Source organism: Puma concolor, chromosome A1 (genome assembly GCF_028749965.1).
Source record: "Puma concolor isolate L17-30 chromosome A1, mPumCon1.1.hap2, whole genome shotgun sequence".
Taxonomy (NCBI): Eukaryota; Metazoa; Chordata; class Mammalia; order Carnivora; family Felidae; genus Puma; species Puma concolor.
This window is the reverse complement of record NC_141667.1, coordinates 80458461-80476977: the sequence shown is the minus strand read 5'-3', so window position 1 is coordinate 80476977 and position 18517 is coordinate 80458461. Positions and strand designations below refer to the sequence as shown.

The window sequence follows — 18517 nt, the reverse complement described above, 5'->3', positions numbered from 1 at the left end:
GCAATTATAAGTGCTGTTTAGTAATATCAATTAATATGAAATGATATTTACATGCAAGAAAAATGCATGATTCAGATTTGAAGAGTTGCTTGTGGGGTCCTGTCCCATCTGTTGAGCTTGCTTTTATGCCTGAGGGACATTCTGCACAGACAAGTTTACAGTTGTCCTAGACCGAAAGACCAGGGTGCCTTATTATTAGCAACAAACGTATGTGTGTTTTCCTTTAAGGATATCAGCTGCTGCAAGAACAAACTTGCAAAGCTTTTTCTGGGTGTACTCCTATGTGGCAGTGAAATAGCTTGAAATAGCTTTCTCTAAACTGATTCTTTTGAGTGGTACTGTGTCATCATTTTTATTAACTGTTGAAATACAGAAACTAAATATTCATATAACTACTTTAAATACAAACATGAAAATGGTTTCATAAAGATTGATAATATCAAGACCTGATTCAGAATGTAATTTACATTCTTAAGTAACATGGTTTCGCTATTGATTAACATTTGTTTACAAGTTTCGTAAGAGTATGATATGGAAAGAAAAGTGAAGTAGAGTAGAACTATCTTATGAAAGAATAATGCTAACTTTTTTTTAGCATTTCCTAGGTTTTGCTCTGTGCTAAGTACATTTGGTGTACATACCTTGTATCATTTCATCGACCAACGGCAAATATCTAAGGCAAAATCTATTACTATCTCCATTTCACAGATGAGGAGTATGAGGCAGAGAGGGTGTAATTTATCCTGAGTATACAGCTGGAAAGCTGAATCTGAACACAAACAGTACTCCACAGAACTCTTGCTTTGGAACTCAAGCTACCAAAAGATAAGGTAGGTTGGTGATTCTCAGACTTGGGGAGAGCTCAAAGTCATGTGGAGGGCTCATTAAAACACAGATTGCTGGGTCTGACTACCAGAGTTTCTGGGACAGGAAGTCCAGTCTGAGACCTGAGAATCTGCATTTCTATCAAGTTTCCAGGTGATGTGATGCTGCTGTTTTGCGGACTACACTTTGAAAACCACAGATGTAGATTACTCTGGAAGTTAGAATGTTTGAGATGTGCTGTGGAGATTTCAGGAAGTAGAGATGCTACCATGTGACAAGAGAGAGAAAAGGGAGCGAGCAGACACTAAGGTAGAGAACAAAGCAAGATGTTCAGGAAGAAGAAGGCTGAGGAAGAGGAAGGTAGGATGTAGGGGGCTGTGTCAGTGTGCAAGTCTGTGGTCAGGAGGAGAGGGCAGGTGGAAAATAGATGTCGAACCCAAGGAGGGAACTTTGAAAAGGAACACTGAAAGTGCCACAGTAATTTCTACTTCAAAACTCAACCTTGGAAAAGTATTTGACTTTTCTAAAGCATAAGGACATAGCAAATAGCAGCTAGTAGTGGCAAAGGTGTCAATCTGGGAAACAGAAAATGATACTCAGTCCTAAACTGCTGGCAATCCTGTGGCAGCCACATTACCTCTCTGGGCCTCAGTCTTGTAGATCTTCATGTTAGTTATTCTGGTTCATGTTTAGAATCCTTCCTTGTTTTTCTGGTCTCAGTTTCAATTGACAGGGATATTGGGTTATGGCTTTCCAGTACATTTGCTTTATAAATCTGCTTCTCTCTTTCATGTATGTTGCTTATGAATTGATCATACCATTACCCAGCCTGAGTTAGAATGGAGACGTATATATGAATTTATCAATGTTTTCTTATTAAAAGAAGTGACATTTACATTTATCTCTAGTTTTGGCTTGAGTCATTCCTTAGGCAGTGCTGCAGATAAACTTATTTATTTTTAGCAGCTGGAAAAGAGAGGACTGCCTAATGTTTGTTGCTTTTTGGGCCTGCCTTCAATGTAGAAGTCTGGGAAAGCCATCGATACAGTCAATGAGAGAAGTGAGGCACGCCAAGGTTGTTTTCTTGGTTATAATTAATGGAGGCCACTCAGGGGCATGTAACATTTACTCTCAAATTAAGATAGCACTCAACATCTCCAGCTTACCCACTTCTTTGCATTAAAGAATTGAGGCACTTTTAAAATCAATAGGCAAGGCAGATGGGTTTATTTCCATGTCTGGGTCTCAGAAGGATTTAAGAGGGAGATGTTCCAGTCTAAGAGACCAGCAAAGGAACATAGGGGGCTTGTGTTCCTCTTAGCATCACACTGAAGATGTCCTCTTCTCCCCCAGGGTGGGGCCAGTCATCTTTCAGTCTCTGTCCCTGTACTATATTAACCATAACCTAAAAAGTGTGTGATGATGGGGCTTGAGCCTACCTCTGCATTTCTTAACCATAGCCTCCTTTTTCCGGCTGTATATTCACCTTCTAATGTATAGTAGGGCAGATAAAAGAGAATCATAACAGCAATGTTGTGGTACTTTTTGTGGTACACAGAATTTATAGTACTTTTCATATACTCATCTTTCAAGTTTAAAAACTGTGATCCAAGAGACAAGAAAGTGGCTTCTCAGGATCACACAAACTGAGCTGGTAACAGAAGCCAAACTAGAGCCTGGGTCAATTTGAGCCAAGAGATCCTCTGGCATACCACATCTCTCAGACCTTGCTACCAGTGAAGGCTTTCCTGTTGTATTTATTTCCCACTTGCACACACACACGCTCACACGCACTCACATGTGCTCAGAGCCATTCACGTACTTCTTCACTCTCACATGCAAACGCATTCATAGTCAACACACATAGTCTTCCCTGTCACACACCCTCAGAACATCCCCTCCCCGATGTGGCCGATGTGGCCGATGTGGCCTGCTGTTGGAGGCTCAACTCGTCCACGCACATTCCTTTTTTTCAATAAAAGTGATCCATGCATGGTTTGAGACATCCTATCAACACCCAGCCAAAGGTGCAAACAAAGACTTGGCCTGCATGGGAGTTCCCTGTGGAGGCTCTAACTCTTGTTTGGTAGTGCCAGATTAGGTGGCAGTCAGTGAGAAATGGAATTTTCGAAAGAAAGCAGCCAGAAAAGGATCCAGGGATAGGATTCTCAGGTGAAGTGGTCTGGTCAAAAGGGAGTTGGTGACAGGGAATCAATGACTTCAAGAGTGAATTTTAAAGATAAGAATCCAGTGATTGAAGGGGACCAGATTCCAGAAACAAAATCCAGGTACCTAAAAGTAAGGTGATGGAGAGAATTAGGTAGTATTGAGGCCTTTGTGGCATCAGAGAATAACTGGAGTGAGAGGTGCTGTCCCAAAGCTCTGCATTAGCCATGACGGAAGGTGGTTTGGTTGGAGCTGGGTTTTACTAGCCTCTATCAGGTGATCCTTTTGCTTTACTCAGTGGCAAGTTCTGACACTTAGGATCTTCACTTCTTCCTGGGACAAAGGAGGCAAAGGTGACTATAACTAAGTCACACAGTGACAAAGCTTAAGAAAGACTCAGATTGTATAATTCTTTGGGGGCAGTAACTATAGATCTATACCACTCTCTGCTGTCCTAGGAGGCAATCTGACAAGTGTCAGGTGAGACATCACTCCTGAGGCTGCCCTGAATTCTGCGGGGCCAACAATAAAGTTTCTCAGGAAGCACCTGACATCTGGTGTGAGAACAATCTAGAACATGTTCTCACAACCTCCCAGAAGCTGAATATCAAGTTCATCCAGACTTGGATCACAGTGATCCCTGTACATAGCTTTTAATTAATCAACAAATTAGTCAACAATATGCAGATAGTTAGGATAGTTATTTGGTGCATCTATCACCTTCTCTCTTTATATACACTGTTTTATGTCTAAGCAAAGTGGGTGGCCACAGGTTCAGTGAGATTTAAGCAGTACAAGGTAAGAAAGGGCATTGCCTCAATTACAAATTCTACCTCTTGTTGGGGCATAGCCATAATGTGCTTTATTTAAGGGTCTAACTATTTCTTTACCAATAATAATGAAGCCAGAAGTTTTTCACTCTACAAAAAATGTATTTACATTTTACCTTGCTCTATGATTTCCTAAAAAATGTTCTTACTAAGAGGTCACATAAAGATAAAAACAGAACTACCAAGTTTCAGTCAGTTCCGAATGCCACAGTGAATATACAAGTATGGAGGTCTCACATTTTGACGAGAAAAGGGTAGACACCTCTTAGAAATGAAAAGCAAGTATCATTTCCTAATGGAACTTGGCTTTTATTCTAAGTTGACATCTGGACCAATTGGCCAATATAGGCTTTATGTTTTAAATCTTGAAAGGGAGAAATAGACTAAATAAATTTTATTTTAGGATTGACCTGCCACCCTAATTTTTATCTCCACACAAACCTTCACTTAAGGTTAAATTATGATATGGCTCTCCTTTGATCTCTCTACATCAGTTGAACGGTGAGTCAATTCTCAGTGTTTACATTATAGTATCATGATAACAAAAATATTGCAGCAGTTCTGTTTTACTATTCAGACTTTCTCAAAGAAGTGATCCTAACGCCAAATGAATAATCAAAAACACCAAAGTGTTCTATCTGTTATTAACATATCAACCACCAGAAAATCTGTCTGCAGGAAAATCACCTTCTACAAGTGAATAAAACAGCAATCAACTGGGATTATTTTTTTTTAGTTAGCATGTTAAATCTGTATAACAATCAAAAATATAAATATCATGTTTTTACATAATGTTCACTGGATATAATTCTTTTCTCTGGTCCGTAATAAGTTATTGTTACAACTCATGCTTCACTTGTTTTTATTTTGCTTTTCATTTTTGTATTGCCAAAACGTGTTACTGACCATATAAGGCAAAATCACCCATGTGTAGAATACCACGTGGCAAATGCTTGCATTTCAATTAAAACCAGATCTCTTGACATCTTTATGCATCTGAGACCTAGCCATATGAGGCTAACTCTGTCAGCCTCCCCCACTTGATCAATGTAAGCACATCTATTCTTAGACTATGAAATATGTGCCGTAGGTGTCGAGGGAAGAATTGCTGGGTTGTCACAGCTGCAGCCTGGTGGGGAGTACTTTGTGTGGTCTGTGAGCACAACTTTTCTGCCTTCCTTCCCACTGTGCTCCTCTGAGTGGGTGAAGATGTACCCCAGACGCATCTTCCTCCTTGTGTTCTCACACTAAACTGAGAAGGTTAGGAAGAGCATAGAAAAGAGGCTAAACGATTGTTCCTCACAGATTGCCTGGAAGAAGACAAGAAGCCACTAAATGAATGAATCATTCTTGGGGAGTGGCTGTACCAGGCTGATAACTCTATTTGAGTCAAAACTAAATAACTTTAGGAGGAAAAGAATCTGAAAAATGTTAGCTAGAAGATACTAGGCGAAAAAAACAAACTAGCATTTTATTTTGGGGGCCTGGGTGGCTCAGTGGGTTGAGCGTCTGACTTCGGCTCAGATCATGATCTCATGGTTCGTGAGTTTGAGCCCTGCATCGGGCTCTGTGCTGACAACTCAGAGCCTGGAGCCTGCTTTGGATTCTGTGTCTTCTTCTCTCTCTGCCCCTTCCCCACATGCACTCTGTCTCTCTCTGCCTCTCAAAAAGTAAAAAAAAAAAAAAAAAAAAAAAAAAACTAATAAAAAAAAATTTTTAGTACAAATTTAAAAATAGCATTTTATTTTTATTTATTGGTGATTAGCTTAGAGTAGAGTCATTTGATGACTTCTAGGGTTGTGTAAATGGTAAAAAGACATTTTTCCAATATTTCCAGACTAACAAAAGATAGGTTTCTGTATTGCTACCCCAGAGTGTGTTTTCTTTTTAGCTAAAAAACAAAAAACAAAAATACCCTATTTTATACTAAAGTCCATTGCTTCCAGAATCAATCAGAAGCAATAAAAGAGTAGATGTGATGTGAGAAATGATAATTTTCATTGGGTTAAAAGTAGAATAAGCTGAAATCCTAATCATAGGAACCACCACTAACAAGGTCCATACCATCTGAAGCCTGGAGCTTACACGGCCACTTATCCTAACTCAGGCTTCCAGTAACTATTAGAGATCATCATGAAAAATCCCAGAATCTCCTGTTTCTAGTTATTTTGAGGATATGACCATTATTGACTTTGTTCATTAAATGGTCTAAAATTAAAGAGTCTAACATGCAAAAAAAAATCAAAATCTGAAAAATAAAAGAAAGGTAAAAATGTCTTCCAATTTATCTTAACTCTGTCCTATAGTTTATGTTTGGGTAACATTTCAAAAGATTGTACAAACCAGTTTATCACCACTAGTATGGAGGAATCAAAATATAACACAGATTACTGTAATGATAAAAAAAAAGTGTCCTTAGACTTAAAAAACAATCTTGGGAGAAAAAATTATTCTAATTCACTTAGTTTGATTGAGTTTGCCCTGGTAGCTAAAAGCTGTTTATTTTTGTTGGAATACATGTAACTTTTAGAAATGTAAAGGTTTTTTTGCCTTTATTATTAGATGAAATAACATACTTCAGGTTCAAGCTGCTCATTTGAAGACCACTTTTCTCTTCCTTTCATAGTAAAATTTTTTCCAGATACCCTGCACCTGTTTTCACAACCATGACATAGCCGGAAAGTTTTCTTCTGCTTAACATTAGTTGCTAAGCAGAATGTATTTCAGTATGCCAGCTGTAAAATTGTCAATCAAGCAAACATTGCAAGTGTTTGGTAATCTGATAACACTTAACAGCCATTCTCTGATATCTAGCAATCAATGCTAGGATATTTAACTTGAGCAGAGTCATGCTTTTTATTGTGTGAAATCAGAGATGTGATGAAAAAAGTCTGAAATCTCAACAGTTCCTGGTGTTTCACTGAGGTTCTTGTTTGATTCTCTTAATCTCTTTATTGGAAGCACTCTGTCATGACTGACCATGTTCACAAAGGTAGAAAAGGTTTTATCAACAGTAGCAAAGGTTTCCTCTCAAGTATCAATAGGATAGAAATTGTTTTGTAAAAACACATTTTTACTTCATTTTACAAAAGGAAATGTGATGTGGATCCAAGACTTAAATTCGATTTATAATTTTGGTCATTTGTTCTTGTCAAATGTAAGGCAACACACAGAGGATGCATGCTGTTAGTAAACCCTGGTTTTCAGGGCTGCTTAGTAAAGTGTGGGGAGTAGAGATTTGTCAGAGATTATTCATCATCATAGCCAGAACGGTGGTAAGTAGAAAGCTTTGGTATGTGAGTGTTCCTATGAGTGTTTATTTTAAATGTGCCTTACACAATCCCTATGCAGGAAGACAGAAAGTGGACCATAGGAAGCTGTTCCCCTTACCTTGAGTGCAGAGATACCAATATAGGGATTATACAGTGGAGCAGTACTTGTTATAATGGAGCTGGGTATTGGGTACTGTGTTTGTTATTGCCTCTACATTTTCCAATAGATTGCATGTGACTGTGATAAAGAAACAGTCTATGATAGCTAAACAAAGGGGTAGTCATTTCATTTTATGTTTGAACTTCCACTCTTCTATACAAATCAAACAAAGTGGTATCCAGCTGCTTACTTACTCCAACCATAAAACACTGTTTTATCATAAAATTCTATGCGTATCTATAAATATATTATATAAACCATTGAAATATGAGAAAGTTGAGGTTTCAGTTGCATCAGAATCAGGAAATACAGGGTTGGGATTGCCAAAGCAATTTAAACTTGGACCCCCTCTCCTCACTATCAGTGATATAATAGTGCCTTTCATTTCATGAACTCATAATTTCTTACTGTTTCTATTATAGTATGAGCATCTGGTTATGGGTGACAGCAAGATGGAAAACCTGGGGAGAACCATTCTTCCCTAGAATTGCAGTATGTTCTAATTTATCATTTTACATGGACAATCGCCAAATGGTGCAAGCCTGAGACAGTTGTGAGGGTCTTTCTGTTGAATGCACCTATCCTAGTGCCCACCGTGTATCTATCGCATGTGACACAACCTCTGAGTTCAAGTAAATTACTGGACTCAGAGAAGGCCTTTAAATATTAATGAGTCTTTATTAGTAATAATTACGGGATTATATCTAATCACATAAGAAAACACTCAAAAAAACTTGGAAAATATAAAAAAACATGGAAAGAAAAATAATGTTTTACATTTTGCTAAATGTCCTTCCTACCCTTCTGGATGCTTCCACATTTCTATTTTACATGATAGACATACTATTGAAACAGCTTATAGGCTACATCTTCCAGTTGTTAATAGTTTATGACCATTTTTTCCCAAGAATAAATATGTTTTTATGACATGGTTCTTTAAAGGTACATATTTCATTGTATGAATACAAAATTATTTGTTTACTCTCCCATTTTTGGACTTTAAAAAAAAGTCCTATTATAAATAAGTCTACATTGTACAAACTTTCATTTTTTTAGAATAACTTTTTTTAGAAATAAACTTCTGGTTCTTTGGCAAGCAACTTTTTTATTGAAGTATAATTGACATACAATGTTATATTAGTTTCAGGTGTACAATAATTCTATACACAATGCTTACCACAATGAGTATAGTTACCATCTGTCACCATACGAAGTTATTACAATATTATTGACTGTATTCCCTGTGCTGCACTTTTCATCCCTGTGACTTATTTATTTTAAAACTAGAAGTTTATACTTCTTAATCCCTGTCATCTATTTTTCCCATCCCCCCGACCTCCCTCCCCTTGGGCAACCACTAGTCTGTTCTCTGTAAGTGGGAATATGTTTTTGTTTTTATTTGTTTTCATTTTTCAGATTTAACATATAAATGAAATCATATGGTATTTGTTTTTCTCTGCCTGACTTATTTCACTTGGCATAGTACCCTCCAAGTCCATCCATGTTGTCACAAATGGCAAGATTTCATTCTTTTTTATAGTAGAGTAATATTCTGGTGTGTGTGTGTCCATGTATGTATGTGTGTGTGTGTGTGTGTGTGTGTATAACATTGTGTATATATACATATGTATATATATATGTATATACACACATATATATACATGTGCACATATACATATATATACCATATCTTCTTTATCCATTTATGTATCAATGGATGCTTAGATTGCTTCCATACCTTGGCTATTGTAAATAATGCTGTGATAAACATGGTGGGGGGGGCACAAATATCTTTTTGAATTAGTGTTTTCCTTTTCTTTGGATAATCATATGACAATTCTATTTTTAATTTTTTGAGGAACCTCCGTGCTGTTTACCATAGTAGCTGCTCCAGTTTAAATTCCCACCAACAGTGCACCAACAGTTCCTTTTTCTCCGTATCCTCACCAACACCTGTTGCTTCTTGTGGTTTGGATACTAGCTACCTGACTGATTTGAGGTGGTATGTCACTGTGATTTTGATTTGCATTTCCCTGGTGATGAGTGATGTTGAGCATCTTTTTATGTGTCTTTTGGCCACCTATATTGTCTTTTTTTGGAAAAAATGTCTATGCAGAGCCTCTGTTCATTTTTAATCAAATTACTTGGGGTTCTTCTGGTGTTGAGTTGTATGTGTTCTTTATATATTTTGGATATTAACCCCTTATCAAATATATCATTTGCAAATATCTTCTCCAATTTGGTAGGTGACCTGTATGTTTTGCTGATGGCTTCTATCACTGTGCAAAATCTTCTTAGTTAGTTGTAGTCTCTATAGTTTAATTTTGCTTTTGTTTCTCTTGCCTAAAGAGACAGATCCAGAAAAATGTTGGTAAGGCTGATGTTTAAGTGATTGCTTTGAGATAAGACAATTTCAAAGGTTTTTGAAAGCTGTTGTCATATTGTCTTTCAGAAAGTCTATCCTGTACCAATTTGTATTTCTAGCTCAATATTTCTTTAAGTATAACTATTTATGAAACCTTTTATGCTCATATTTTACTAAGACACTTTTTTCAAGAAATTGACCACTTATGTCTAGTCCTGCATTATAAGCAGAATGATGAAAACAACATCTAGACCTAGCCTTTTATTCTTATACTGAATGAAGGCAAACTGGAAGTTACAGTTTAAGAATGTACCTATTTCAGCCTTGTTGATATGATTTTACTCTTTGCCTTAATATCCTGACTTTTCCACACTCACAAAGTCCCTTTGGATTTGTAAAGCTTTCACTGCTGCTGTGTCACTTCTCATTTCCTACACTAAAGGCTGCATCTAAAGATGTCTCTCTTCTTTAAGCTACCTGAGCCAGTAGAATGGAGCCAAAAATACACACTTTGACAAAACTACCAATGCTCAGTTGGCATTGGTTATATACACACAGAAGTGAACAGGCAGGTGAGTTTTGGCTTTGGTTGTGTGGTGTGCCTTCTCTGCCGTGAATGTATGCAAGTCTATAGGTGGTGTGAGGTGGCTGTGGTCTTAATGATGACCCCCTCCTCTCTCTCTCTCTCTCTCTCTCTCTCTCTCTCTCTCCCCCCCTTCCCCTCCTTCTCCCTCTTTCCCCCTTCCCCTCCTTCTCCCTCTCTCTCTCTCTCTTTCTCTCTCTCTCTCTTTCTCTCTCCCCCCCTTCCCCTCCTTCTCCCTCTTTCCCCCTTCCCCTCCTTCTCCCTCTCCCTCTCCCTTTCCCTCTTTCTCTCTCCCCCTTTCTTTCTTCTTCTCGCTCTCTCTTTTATGATGAAAGAGTCACAAGAAGGAATGCAATCAATGAGAAAACACTCCAGTGAAGGTAGATGACAAGCAGCTGTTGCCTGATGCCCAAAAATGCACAGATGAGGCCCAGCTTTGTTTTGCATGTGAGTTCGGATGGATCACAGTCTTTAGCACAATCATTTGGGGATAATGTTTCTTTTTTTAAACTTTTGAATCTCTCAATAAGTGAACAGTAGAAGGGCAACTTGGTCATAAGGTGACGCAGAAAGACTGAGGGTATGAGCTCACCAACATAGGCATGCCTCTATGAGTGTTTGTGGAGTTACCTTAACCTGATCAGACATGAAATTAACTGATAGGTCGCTAAATGGTCAAGAATAAAGAACACAGAAAATATAGTGCAGTAACTGAGATATTTTATGACCATGATCTTATTGTCCCTTTGACAGAGGGTAACAGACACACAGATTTATAAAAATGAAGTCTTCTGATTTTTAAGCTAAGGATCCATATTTCCAGTTTTCAGTACCTGCATCGACACACCTCCACATTTCTTTTTGAAAAATAGTATTTTATTTCCCTTTGTCTTACATTTCAGCCAAGTTCCTGCATCCTTTCCTTTTTATTAACTGTGGATAGATTCCAACCCATTCACCCTGGTAGTGAAGGGAGATTTTTCAACCTTGTAGCAACTGTTTATCTAATTGCATTTTAATGGGCCGCACATTATTGTTGGGTATTTGGGCTGGGACACAATTTTAACCCTTTTAATCCTTACTTGAGTGCATCTTGAATTGGTGTGCTGTTGTTATTTACAAACTCCAAAGGCCTGTACACACACACACACACCCCACATACAATACCATGGGAAAGTTAAGGAGAGCTCCTATTGAAAGGAAAGGTTTTGTTTGGGCAGGAAATATCCTGACTCAAGAAAGCCAAAGTGTTCAAAAGCCAGCAGTTTTCTCAGGCTCTATTTGTCTTCGTGAATATTCAGTCTAAAGAAAGCACACACAGACACACCCACATTCACTCACTCACTCACTCATACATGTACCTGGGAATCCTAGGCACTTCATAGCCTGAAGCATCATTCCCCAGTGTATGAATTGAAAAGGGCTCCCCTAAGAACCCTATACACTCACACTGCATGTTTTAGGTTCATCGTTGTTTGGGTGATGGTGGTTGGTTTCTATTGGACCCCAGGTGCAGAGACTTGATTTGATCACCAGTGGTCTGGATGAAGCCCCTCAAATATATGTATTTATTCCCTTTTGGCTCCATTTTCTCTCCCCCACCCAGATAGCCATTCTAGTGTGCTTAATATATATCTTTCATTTGAATGAGTGCTCTGCAAGACATTTGGAAAGTGTGTGCTATCATTCTATTAAATTTTAAAAGAGACAAAACATCTATTTCTTTCAGCTTTTAAATGTTTCAAAGCACATCTTGGGTTCTCACCTTTGTACAAAAGCCTCTTGCTCCAATACCAGCACTGTTAGAAATGAATGAATCCCCCTGGGTGACTTTTCTGTCTGGTCCGGGTCTGCCTGTTACTCTCCTAGAAAAAGTCTCACAGGTCATTGCTCCTATCCTCCTGTTTCTCTTCCAGCAATTTACCAAAATACAATGAAAATCACACACATTATTTTCAGGAATACTAACTCATGGATAGAATCAGGAAGTTTCCAACAGATTTTTCTTAATAAGCCACATTTGTCTTGACTTTTATTTGTATGTTTTTCCATATCCATCCCCTACACCCTGTGGTTTGTAGAAAGAACACAGACTAAATCTTATGTGTAATCTGTGCTAAGTGCTTGGGAAAACAAAGAAAAATGCTTCCTCTTGAATCACTTCATGTTATCATGTTAAGATTTAGGAAAACACATATTAGAATACAATCAAAGCAATTTTTGATTAAGAATCAAATTTTCCAGATCTTTAGTAAAAGCATTGGGGTTGATGTGGTCAAACAAATCTTCACTCTAGACCTCTTTCCTTTTTGCCACAGATCCATTATTTACAGATTTAACCCTAATAAACAGATGAGGAAATTGAGACTTAAAGGGTACTTACCCATGGCCATACAAGTTTACAGGACTGGATCTATTTTTTTTTAACCTTAAGATCTATGCACTAAAATGGATTATCCAATGGTTTATTACTATGGTCAAAAACTTGGTTTGACATTATAGGTATGCCTACATTACTCTTCAGTCAGTTACTCTTTTTTTTAAAGTTTATTTGTTTTTGAGAAAGAGAGAGACAAGAGCAAGGGAGGGACAGAAAGAGAGAGACACAGAATCCGAAGCAGGCTTACAGGCTCCAAACTGTCAGCATAGAGCCCAACGCAGGGCCTGAACCCACAAACCATGAGATCATGGCATGAGCCAGAGCTGCATGCTTGGCCAACGGAGTCCTTTGCCCAGGCACCCCTATTCAGTTATCTTGTCCCATCCTATGCGCCACGTGTTGTGCTGAGCACTGGAGGTGGAGGAAGTGGCTGGCATAGAGTCTTCTCTAGTGAGCTCGAGGTCTAAGCAAAGCCAGCAAGGTGCTTACCTGTCTAAGCTCAGGCATTCTTACTCAGGCAAAATTCAGTAAAGTGCACATCAAGGGCATCCTAAAGGGGAAAAACATGTAATAAGGAAGTCTGAAGAACAATGAACACAAAATTGAACCCCCTTTTGGTGTACTGCCATATCAACTGCTTTTTCTGCAAAATGAGTCTCCCATTCCTGACTACAGACATATTGGACTCAATCTCATAACTTTAGATCAAACGTGACATACTGGTACACATTTTTTTATCCTGATTACCCAAAACAACGTTTGGATTTTAGTATCCATTTCCTAATTTTATAGACATAAAAACATATTAGAATCGGCTTCCAGATAAGAGGAAGGCTTCCTAAGATCCATGTAATGATCCATTTGTTCCACTCTTCAAAAAACTCTTCATTGAAGCCCATAAAGCAGCAATATATTAATATCAGGAAAGTGCCTTTTTGAAAGTCATTTCCTAGAATTTTGTGTCCGTAACCTAGAATTTACTGCTCATGAGGCCATAGTTAAGATTCCTAGCCTGTCTGATGCTACCAACCAGGTCATCAAATGCTATAAGCAGCATCCTAACAAAAGAGACATGATATGGAAACAAATATCGGTCAAGAGGCTCACACGGGTCACCTCCAGGTCACTCATCCACATGAGCAGCATTTTATGATTTGGTTCAGTGCTGCCCTGAGGTACACATTAACTTTAACTGAAGCGAATTGCTGAAAATTTCCTCAGAAATGAGTCCAAGCAATTTCCCTTCTTTCTTCATTTATAATGTGTTGACATTAATTAGTGCCTAATTCCTGGAGTGTGTTCAGGCTTCAGTGACAGACAGAAAGGAACGATTTCTGAGCAGATTAGGCACACAGCCTCCTGGCACAGTTCCAGGGGATAGAGGTACAGCCTGCTGCTCTCAGGAGCAGGTCCTCATGAGGCTGGCCCACATTCCTCATTAGGACCCAAAGATCTTAAAAAGAGCACAGGAAATGTTTCTACTTAATAGTAATAATTGCTTTTCCTTAAGAAACTCAAGACTCTGAGTTATTGGCTAAGATCTATGAAGAGAAAAAAGGTAGAGTCACTTAATTACCATGCATGGTGTCTGAGCAAGCCAATGTCATAAGCAGGTCTGATTCCAGCACCTTCTGGCTTTATGTTATTTTAAATTTATATATTTCTTCATGTATCCCTGATCCCACATCTGCACAAGCAGCTTCTATGTTTCAATGTAAATGAGCGTTCTAAAGGATAGCTCTATAACATCAGTTGGTCTATATTTAGATTAAAGCATGGGGAGACTGGAAGAGTACTATGGGGTATTTCATGTATATTATGTCTTCATCTAATAAAGGAGGCCCTCTCTTTGGTCAGAGAGCTGTGAGGTTCCTATGCCATTACAGAGCTTCACTGGAAAATGTTATTAAAGGCTGCTGTTTTCCCTCATGCTACTATGTTAAGATTTTCATTTACAAACCATTTTTTTATTATTAAAAATATGGAGACAGAGAATGAACACATTACTAAATGGCAAATATCAGGGAAGACAACCAAAATTATGCTTTTGAAAAGCAAGTGTGAATACTACACTGATCCTAATAAGTGATATAACAGTGAACAGCCTAGAGAAGTAGAAAAACACCCAGCAATATAAATAGAACCTGAGTGAAACAGAAAAACTGATTGAGATTTATAACGTAGCCCCACTTATGAAAATTAAAAATGCAAGGACACAAAACAATACACATTTGACAAGAGCACATACAAAGATACATAACAAACACATTAGGTTATTTTTTGGAGGAAAGAAAGAAATAGGCATGGAAAATGGGAACAAGATAAGGAGATGGAGAGGCTTCCCCAGGAATATTAATTATAATGAGCTGTAAGATGAGGGATGCAATTAGCTGTGTGTGTGTGTGTGTGTGTGTGTGTGTGTGTGTGTGTGTGTGTCCCACTAATGTCCCAAGCAATATAGACAGCTTGGAACTTTTGGCTTCCAGTTTTAATCCCATTCTGTGCTTTATTAAGATATAAGGACTGTGAACCAGCACATCACAAACAATCTCCTTGCTATGCATGTTCATAACTATCATTGTTCATGGTATGTTTTAAATACACAAAGCCATTTTATTACAATACTACAGAGTCACTTGTAGGAGAGGAGACTATGCCTCTGCTATACACACTGAATTCTCAGATGTGATACAGGAAAAGCGCCACTTTCATGCAGAAACAGAAAGAAGCAAGTCTTTGAATCCATGTGATTTTCTTGCATTTCTTTGAGCTCTTTTAGTTTGCTAGCATCTATTAGAGAAGTATCAGCTAAACTTGAGCAACATTCAGGCAAAAGCAAAATTACCTATTACAGTGCATTTATTTCCCAGCCGAGAAATTTAGATTCACTAGTCAGAATATATATATTAAAGAAATATACTGTTTTTTGCAGCGAGACAAATATTCTCTTGTTATCTTAAAATTATCTTAATATCTCACACCAGTCCAAGGTGTGAGTGCCCATATTCATCCAAGGCCTTTAAGATAGTCTAACATTATGAATAACTTGTCCAGAGGAGGAGGAAATAGTGATATTATTAAAGCAAGACTTCACAGCAATTGTAAAAATAGAATCCTACTGCAAATTAATTTTTAAAACAACTAATGGATATTTTAAGCATCAGCTTTTTTTTTTTGGTCTTTTTTTCCTACATGTTTTACGTGAAAGTTTAATATTTTAGAAGCCTTCAGATTTTATTTTACCAAAACATAATCCTTATGAATACTTACCAATGGAGACCTCTAGCCTGGAGCTTCCTTTCAGAAAAGAGTCTGAATATTGAAAATTTAGCGATCCAGCTTTTAAATAGTTGAGATTGTCAAGGGGATGGGTACTCTATCATAATGGAACATTAGCTTCACTTGAAAAGTATACATTTATGGTTCTCTTTATATGGCATCATTATGATCTTTACTCCTAGCATTGTTATTCTGCAACCAGAGTATGAAAATAATACAGAATAAGTGACAAGAGAGTTCAGTTGCCAGTGACTTAAAGTTGTAAAGTTATTGGCTATTAGATTTTGAATACAACATAAAAAGGAAATTATTATCTGTCATTGTCAAAGAAATGTAGGCTGCACTTCACACAATTAAAGTAACTTCTAATTACATGAGATTGGATTTGCTTTCTCCATAGTTCATTACAAATCGAATGAGTCAAAGAATTCATCCATTCTTTTTTTTTTTTTTAAATATAATTAGACTTGTGCCTTTCTGAACAAGATATATGACATAGCTGGAATATGTGGGTCAATCTAGTGACATGCACAAAATGAAAGAAAGTTCCAGCATTACCTCCTTCAGAAGTTGGAAGTTATTTTGAATAGACTACGGGGCTTTTCTCTCCCTCCTAATGTAACTTGGCCTATACAGATTCTTTTCACTTAAACCACTGATCCATTCCTTTAAGCCCTTATTCATAAAGGAACCCTAATTGTACAATCAAAACAATATTTATTAAACACTCACAATAGACCAACCATTGTTCTAGACTCTGGAGGTGTGTCTCCAAACCACCTGCAACTGAGTTACTGGGAGTAATGCAGACAAACTGATGACCACTCCCCAGCCCAGACTAACTAAATCAGATCTTGAAGGGTGGGACCCAAGAATCTAAAATGTTGACAGTACTTCAGGTAGGCAGGAGATGAGCTAAATGGGTAAGGAATATTAAGGAGGGCATTTATTGTGATGAGCCCTGGCTGTTATACGTAAGTGATGAATCACTAAATTCTACTCCTGAAACCAATGTTACATGATAGGTTAACTAACTAGAATTTAAATAAAAATTTGAAGAAAAAAAAGAAACACATTGAAAAAAATTGCATAATGCTAAAATGACCAAAATAATTTGTTTTGTAATATCTGCTAACAATATTTTCTGGGTTTTTTTTTTTCAAAAATAATTCAACCAGCTCTCAAAGTATCTACCTTGTCCTTAACATCAATTTACATCTGTATCTCTATCTACCTCAAACATATAAATTGTTAAAAGTACTTCAAATTATTGTGAAAATCCCAATAAAAACATTTTGTGCCTGTCAACAAGGCCTAATAAAAACATGGGAGTACAGATAGAAAACAGCAGATCCAGATCCAGACTTACCGTCAATAAAATCTGAGCAATGATTTGTGTCCTTTCTGGGATAAATCATTTAATTGGCAATGCTCTACTATCTATCTTTTCTTCTGACATGGCAAACCCCAAAACCTCATGTTGAGTTGGTGGTATCATAAAATATTAGCATCTCTACAATGAGTAGAACCTTCTTGCCAATCCACACTGGCCATGTAGCATGAGCAAAAAATACATACCTGTTGTTTTAAGCCACTGAGATCTGAGGTGTTGTTTGCTACTGCACCATAACCAATTTATCCTGACTGATGCAAATGATACATCTTCCATAATTTTTCCTATAGGGAGTGTTGTTATCACACATCTTTTACTAAAAAAAACTGTGTTAAAATTTTTCCATGTGAGGGGGTGCCTGGGTGGCGCAGTCGGTTAAGCGTCCGACTTCAGCCAGGTCACGATCTCGAGGTCTGTCAGTTCGAGCCCCGCGTCGGGCTCTGGGCTGATGGCTCAGAGCCTGGAGCCTGTTTCCGATTCTGTGTCTCCCTCTCTCTCTGCCCCTCCCCTGTTCATGCTCTGTCTCTCTCTGTCCCAAAAATAAATAAAAAACGTTGAAAAAAAATTTTTTTTTTTAAATTTTTCCATGTGAAAATCTACAGATAGAGCTTGTCATACAGAGGTAACAGCAAGAGCAAAGATCCTAATACCACCATGAACTTGCCACATTTGTAGAATAGAAAAAAAGGCCAATGTAACTAAAGAATATGGGAGGGTAGTGGAAAGTGGTGGAGGAGAGTGGTAAGAGGTAACATCTGAGAATTTGTTAGAGATCAGATTATGTAGGCTTTGTGAGCCCTGATAAACACTTTAGATTTTATTCTTTGTACATTGGATGCCACTGAAAAATTTTAAGAAAGAAACTATACAGTATGAATTACATTTCCAACAGATCACTCTGAATACCTGGAGGACAGTGCAGAGGAGCACAAACCTTTTTTTTATTATTATTATTTTTAATGTTTTATTTATTTTTGAGAGACAGAGAGACAGAACATGAGCCAGGGAGAGGCAGAGAGAGAGGGAGACACAGAATCTGAGCAGGCTCCAGGCTCTGAGTTGTCAGCACAGAGCCCGACGCCTGGCTCGAACCCATGAACTGTGAGATCATGACCTGAGCCGAAGTCGGACTCTCAACTGACTGAGCCATCCAGGTGCCCCCAAGGAGCACAAACCATCTTAACTTTAGTCTTTAGTCCACTGTATTTGTGTTCCCTATGTAGTCAAATTTAATTTAGGTTTTATTAAAATATTATTTCTCCAA

At 37.8% G+C, this 18517-nt stretch overlaps 1 long non-coding RNA gene across 1 annotated transcript in view; it reads left to right on the top strand.

The window, feature by feature from the left end:
- Nucleotides 1–18517, top strand: part of LOC147584254 (uncharacterized) — a 77096-nt gene that overhangs the window by 45345 nt on the left and 13234 nt on the right. Inside the window, exon 3 of the long non-coding RNA XR_015255280.1 lies at nt 709–830. This is a non-coding gene — a long non-coding RNA (uncharacterized LOC147584254). The remainder of the gene's footprint in view (nt 1–708; nt 831–18517) is intronic.